The sequence below is a fragment of the Mus musculus genome, chromosome 5, assembly GCF_000001635.26.
Source record: "Mus musculus strain C57BL/6J chromosome 5, GRCm38.p6 C57BL/6J".
Lineage (NCBI taxonomy): Eukaryota > Metazoa > Chordata > Mammalia > Rodentia > Muridae > Mus > Mus musculus.
The window spans coordinates 91,246,408-91,253,999 of NC_000071.6; positions in this window are offsets into that span (position 1 = coordinate 91,246,408).

The window sequence follows — 7,592 nt, forward strand, 5'->3', positions numbered from 1 at the left end:
TGACTATGTTTATTGAGGCAAATAGAGCATAGGAATTTACTTAGCGGCCCCCTCCCCCCCGGAAAGATCGAAAGATGGTCTTTGTGTAAATCTAAGCTCTTTACTAATTAAATGACAATTCTTCAAAATGTGTTTTCCAATGTCATTTCTGGGGTCACATTCTGCCTCTATCCCATGAAAGCCCTTCCCTCCTTCTAAGCCTGCTTGTCATCTTCCTTTCATTCCAGACAACTGATGGGTGAGGAGAGAGGTTGAAGCAGTGGCTGCCATGTTTAAGACACTAAATTCAAATGTGTGTCAGCCACACAAAGGATGAAAGCAGCCCACATTTAAATTTAGCATTTAGATAGATTATTTGGGGATCGTTGGTGTTGTTATCTTTTTTTTCCTGAATGCACTTTCAATATGAATGTGAATAGTAAAGACTGATTTCAGAAGAGAGTAAAGACTATTGGAAAGTGTGCTGAAGGCCCTTCATGGCACATTCTGTCAAAAAAAAAATTCTCTACTTTTCCCCTATACCATGAAACCTCACTGGAGGCTGGATTTAGTAAGTACTCTTGAGAGCGCCTGGGTTCTTTCAGAGAAGCCTGGTGACTCTTTGCGGTGTCCTGAGAGACTCGATCTGCAGATTCTTCAGACTGACACAGGGAGGATGTGAGAGGCGCCACCGCATTCTTAGAAGATGGAATTTTAAAAGTATGTTATGTAAATTTCCTGGTGACGTCATGACAAAGTACTGAATTATTTAAACAAACAGGGTCATTTAGGTAATAGAAATGCCCTGTGTCGTTTCTGGAGGTTAGTAGGAGAGCTCTGAAGATTTCTCAAAGGGTTGAAAGGGAAAGTCCGCCCCATGCCCTTCGGTAACATCTAGTGATTTGTTTTTAAGAATCTTTGGCATTAACTGAACATAAATAGCATTCTGCCCTCTATCTTCATCTAGACCCAGCATAGTCTTAATACACACAGTTGGTTCCCCCCTGTTAAATTCACTCCTGTTATAGACACATATAAGGGTCATTTGGGGGTCCCATTTTATTAACTATTATATCGTCTTACCTCAGTTAATTACATTTTTAATTACATTCACATTCTGAGATATTATATGTCAAAAATTCAAGATAGGAATTTGGAAAGACATATTTAAGGCACTCAGTGTATTTCTGTTTTTGAAATGACCCAGTCTGTCTGGGTACATTATGCAATATGTACGCAAATGGCTCTATTCTTTATATGGAGCCGTTTGTGTTACAAAACACTCGGCTACAGTGCTGGTGTCGTGGGACAGCCCTGTGAGCTTGTACTAATCATCTTTAGTACAACTTGAGTAGAATTTCAGCAACTCTCATGGCTTTCATTTTTATGTGACTATATGCATGTACATTCCTTTCTTTAAAACTGTGACATTCTCTGCAATGGAGAAGGGACTGCATGCCAAAGCCCAAGTCAGGATAATGACTGTACCTGCATTGTTTCTATATTGCATTAATAGTCAGAATAAAGACTGTCCCTGCATTGCTTCTATATTGCATTAATAGTCAGGATAACGGCTGTCCCTGCATTGCTTCTATATTGCATTAATAGTCAGGATAACAACTGTCCCTGCATTGCTTCTATGTTGCATTAATAGTCAGGATAACTACTGTCCCTGCATTGCTCCTATATTGCATTAATAGACACTTTTTTTAAGGTATTTTCCTGGTTTACATTTTCAATGCTATCCCAAAGGTCCCCCATACCCACCCCCCCAATCCCCTATCCACCCACTCCCCCTTTTTGGCCCTGGTGTTCCACTGTACTGGGGCATACAAAGTTTGCAAGTCCAATGGGCCTCTCTTTGCAGTGATGGCCGACTAGGCCATCTTTTGATACATATGCAGCTAAAGACAAGAGCTCCCGAGTACTGGTTAGTTCATATTGTTGTTCCACCTATAGGATTGCAGTTCCCTTTAGCTCCTTGGGTAATTTCTCTAGCTCCTCCATTGGGGGCCGTGTGACCCATCCAATAGCTGACTGTGATCATCCACTTCTGTGTTTGCTAGGCCCCGGCATAGTCTCACAAGAGAGAGCTATATCTGGGCCCTTTCAGCAAAATCTTGCTAGTGTATGCAATGGTGTCAGCATTTGGAAGCTGATTATGGGATGGATCCCTGCATATGGCAATCACTAGATGGTCCATCCTTTCGTCACAGCTCCAAATTTTGTCTCTGTAACTCCTTCCATGGGTGTTTTGTTCCCATTTCTAAGGAAGGGTAAAGTGTCCACACTTTGGTCTTCGTTCTTCTTGAATTTCATGCGTTTGGCAAGTTGTATCTTATATCTTGGGTATCCTAAGTTTCTGGGCTAATATCCACTTATCAGTGAGTACATATTGTGCAAGTTCCTTTGTGATTGGGTTACTTCACTCAGGATGATACCCTCCAGGTCCATCCATTTGCCTAGGAATTTCATAAATTCATTTTTTTAATAGCTGAGTAGTATTCCATTGTGTAAATGTACCACATTTTCTGTATCCATTTCTCTGTTGAGGGGCATCTGGGTTCTTTCCAGCTTCTGACTATTATAAACAAGGCTGCTATGAACATAGTGGATCATGTGTTCTTCTTACCGGTTGGGACATCTTCTGGATATATGCCCAGGAGAGGTATTGCTGGATCCTCCGGTAGTACTATGTCCAATTTTCTGAGGAACCACCAGACTGATTTCCAGAGTGGTTGTACAAGTTTGCAATCCCACCAACAATGGAGGAGTGTTCCCCTTACTCCACATCCTCGCCAGCATCTGCTGTCACCTGAGTTTTTCATCTTAGCCATTCTGACTGGAGTGAAGTGGAATCTCAGTGTTGTTTTGATTTGCATTTCCCTGATGATTAAGGATGTTGAACATTTTTTCAGGTGCTTCTCTGCCATTCGGTATTCCTCAGGTGAGAATTCTTTGTTCAGCTCTGAGCCCCATTTTTTAATGGGGTTATTTGATTTTCTGGAGTCCACCTTCTTGAGTTCTTTATATATATTGGATATTAGTCCCCTATCTGATTTGGGATAGGTAAAGAACCTTTCCCAATCTGTTGGTGGCCTTTTTGTCTTATTGACGGTGTCTTTTGCTTTGCAGAAGCTTTGCAATTTTATGAGGTCCCATTTATCGATTCTTGATCTTACAGCAAAAGCCATTGCTGTTCTATTCAGGAATTTTTCCCCTGTACCTATATCTTCGAGGCTTTTCCCTACTTTCTCCTCTATAAGTTTCAGTATCTCTGGTTTTATGTGGAGTTCCTTAATCCACTTAGATTTGACCTTAGTACAAGGAGATAGAAATGGATCAATTCACATTCATCTACATGATAACCGCCAGTTGTGCCAGCACCATTTGTTGAAAATGCTGTCTTTTTTCCACTGGATGGTTTTAGCTCCCTTGTCAAAGATCAAGTGACCATAGGTGTGTGGATTCATCTCTGGGTCTTCAATTCTGTTCCATTGGTCTACTTGTCTGTCACTATACCAGTACCATGCAGTTTTGATCACAATTGCTCTGTAGTACAGTTTTAGGTCCGGCCTGGTGATTCCAGCAGAGGTCCTTTTATCCTTGAGAAGAGTTTTTGCTATCCTCGGTTTTTTGTTATTCCAGATGAATCTGCCGATTGCCCTTTCTAATTCGTTGAAGAATTGAGTTGGAATTTTGATGGGGGTTGCATTGAATCTGTAGATTGCTTTTGGCAAGATAGCCATTTTTACAATGTTGATCCTGCCAATCCATGAGCATGGGAGATCTTTCCATCTTCTGAGATCTTCTTTAATTTCTTTCTTTAGAGACTTGAAGTTCTTATCATACAGATCTTTCACTTCCTTAGTTAGAGTCATGCCAAGGTATTTTATATTATTTGTGACTATTGAGAAGGGTGTTGTTTCCCTAATTTCTTTCTCAGCCTGTTTATCCTTTGTGTACAGAAAGGCCTTTGACTTATTTGAGTTAATTTTATATCCAGCTACTTCATTGAAGCTGTTTATCAGGCTTAGGAGTTCTCTGGTGGAATTTTTAGGGTCACTTATATATACTATCATATCATCTGCAAAAAGTGATATTTTGACTTCTTCCTTTCCAATTTGTATCCCCTTGATCTCCTTTTGTTGTCTAATTGCTCTGGCTAGGACTTCAAGTACAATGTTGAATAGGTAGGGCGAGAGTGGACAGCCTTGTCTAGTCCCTGATTTTAGTGGGATTGCTTCCAGCTTCTCACCATTTACTTTGATGTTGGCTATTGGTTTGCTGTAGATTGCTTTTATCATGTTTAGGTATGGGCCTTGAATTCCTGATCTTTCCAAGACTTTTATCATGAATGGGTGTTGGATTTTGTCAAATGCTTTCTCAGCATCTAACGAGATGATCATGTGGTTTTTGTCTTTGAGTTTGTTTATATACTGGATTACATTGATGGATTTCCGTATATTGAACCATCCCTGCATCCCTGGGATGAAACCTACTTGGTCAGGATGGATGATTGTTTTGATGTGTTCTTGGATTCGGTTAGCAAGAACTTTATTAAGGATTTTTGCATCGATATTCATAAGGGAAATTGGTCTGAAGTTCTCTATCTTTGTTGGGTCTTTTTGTGGTTTAGGTATCAGAGTAATTGTGGCTTCATAGAATGAGTTGGGTAGAGTACCTTCCGTTTCTATTTTGTGGAATAGTTTGTGAAGAACTGGAATTAGGTCTTCTTTGAAGATCTGATAGAACTCTGCACTAAACCCGAATAGACACTTTTATAAGAGATTATTTTCATTATTCTGCCTTGCTTGGATAAACATTGAAATGAGTTTAAATTCTCTGAAACCATATCAACAGGAATTGGAATTTCTCACTAAGTTATGGAAATTAGTCATCGATTCAACACTGACTAGGAAATACACTTATGCCTTGGTTCTGTGAGCAGGTGAATTTTAGCACTATGTTAAAGTTTTAAAACATTTACAACAAGGAAAACTTAGCCTTTCATAAGAAATAGCCTTTCATATGACTAAAATGTATAACTTTGAAATTATTTTTCAAGATTTGGCAATTCAAATACCCAAATAAACTTACCTTGCCAACAGAGCTTTAATAGGGCCCCCTTACAATTCTTTTGCATGAACTTTTCTACAATCTTGGGAGAGAGTTTGCATGAGAAAGACAGAATACCACCACATAGCCTAGGATGGCTTTGAACTTTTACTTTTCTAAACTTAGTCTTTCATGCATTGGGGTTAAAGGCCTTTGTCACACTATACAGCATCCTGAATTCCAGAAATTTTATTTTTTAAATATAAAACATCAATTGTTTGGACAAAATCAAAGCTTTTGAATCTTCCTAGACAAGCCACTGTGCAGTGGAAGGCTTTCTTAGTAGTATTACACAAAGAGGATCTGTCTTGTGGAAGAAAAACAAGTCACCATATGAACAGTTCCTTCGCAGTGGAGACCTTGACTTCTTAGGGGCATCAAGTCTTAATAAATGTCACTGTAGATGTTGTGCTTCCAGGACACCTAAGAGATGATTTATAAACAATTGATTATGGATTATACTTGAAAATTGGTGTTACTCATGCTATTGACAAAGCATCATTAATGCCACACAGATTTCAGTAGAGCTAATCCAAAATTTCCTGTCTCCTGTATTCTCACTGTGAATTGATCTCTGGAGTATTGTATTTTCTTGTTCCTTTTTGTTGTTGTTGTTGTTTTAAGTCTTGACACTTTTCGGAATCAACACTGAAGAGACAGGGGTTGACTTTAATGCTATGGCCTCTGTCATGACCACTTCACACACACACACAAAAAAATGTCAACTAGAGAGAGAAAAAAAATGATTACCTAGGCAAGAGAAGTAGGCTATGCATACTTGGGAAAAAATACACTCTAAAATTAAATAACTAGAATTTCCTCATCCCCATATGTTACTATATCATGTCAGCTGAATTCCATATGCTTTTTTTTTATGAGCAATGCCTAACACATCCAGAAATTGCTATCAATTTCTTGGCTCTTTGCATGGACCCTTAAGGACCATCCAAGGAACATCTGCCCAGCAGTAATTAAAGCAAGGCAGCTTTGTATGGGTTTGTAGAGGAGGCTAACACTCAACTGCATTTTATTGACCTCCTAGGCAGATAATACTATCATCCTAGTTGCCTGACTTACAATGAATATCATAGGTTGGGTTTAAGAAAAAAGAGTTTCTCTCCATCATTAAGACATTGAGCATGAACCCACATCTTCAAATACATTTTTAACAGGATTGGGACCTGGCAGAGAGCACATGAAAGTCACTCAAAAATGGAAAATTACAAAAAGTCATGTGACTAATGAGTTGAAAAATGTTGTTTTTTCCCTGCCACTGCATAATCAGACAAGAGCTCTGAGGTGGGAAAAGGCCGTGATTCTTGATGCCCACCAAGGGTTAATATGACTGCACTATGTGACAGGAGGATTGTTTATTTTGTTTTTGCTTTGTCCTTAGATGAGCACTTATCACCTTATTTTCTTTACAGGATGGTGGTGGAGTTTCTAAGATAAGTAACAAAGCAGACAGCTAGTGTGTCCTTTACATAGTTCAAGGAACGGTACGGACAGCTGACTCTCATCCTCACAGACTCAGGGAATGTATTCATCAACAAACCAAGAGCCAGGACAAGCATGAGAGCATTAATTTACACGTAAACAAAGTCCTTACTGTATACAAAGCAGTGTAAGAAGGCATGAGTGAAAAAGCCAAATTATGACTTCCAGCTCAACATGATGGCATAGAATCATCACATTTTAGGCTTGGTGAAGTCAGTTTCACTGGGCACTCTGGGGAGGTTATACTACCCACACATATTGATGAAGATTCCTACTGCCACTACCAATAGAATGTCTGAGCATCCTTTGTTTATTTCATTTGGTGAGCATGACACTATCTGACCATTCTGATCATGTTACTTGGTACCTTTCTGCCTTACTGCATTAGATCATTAACTTAAGTTATAAAGGTAACTTTCTTCACATTGTATCATTACCTTTCAAACTCTTTTATTTTATTTTATTTTATTTTATTATGTATTTTCTTCAATTACATTTCCAATGCTATCCCAAAAGTCCCCCCCCCTCACCCCCCCCCACTCCCCTACCCACCCATTCCCATTTCTTGGCCCTGGCGTTCCCCTGCACTGGGGCATATAAAGTTTGCCTGACCAATGGGCCTCTCTTTCCAGTGATGGCCGACTAGGTCTTCTTTTGATACATATGCAGCTAGAGTCAAGAGCTCTGGGGTACTGGTTAGTTCATAATGTTGTTCCACCGATAGGGTTGCAGATCTCTTTAGCTCCTTGGATACTTTCTCTAGCTCCTCCATTGGGGGCCCTGTGATCCATCCAATAGTTGACTGTGAGCATCCACTTCTGTGTTTGCTAGGCCCCGGCCTAGTCTCACAAGGGACAGCTATATCACGGTCCTTGCAACAAAGGCTTGCTAGTGTATGCAATGGTGTCATCGTTTGGAGGCTAATTATGGGATGGCTCCCTGGATATGGTAGTCTCTAGATGGATCATCCTTTTGTCTCAGCTCCAAACTTTGTCTCT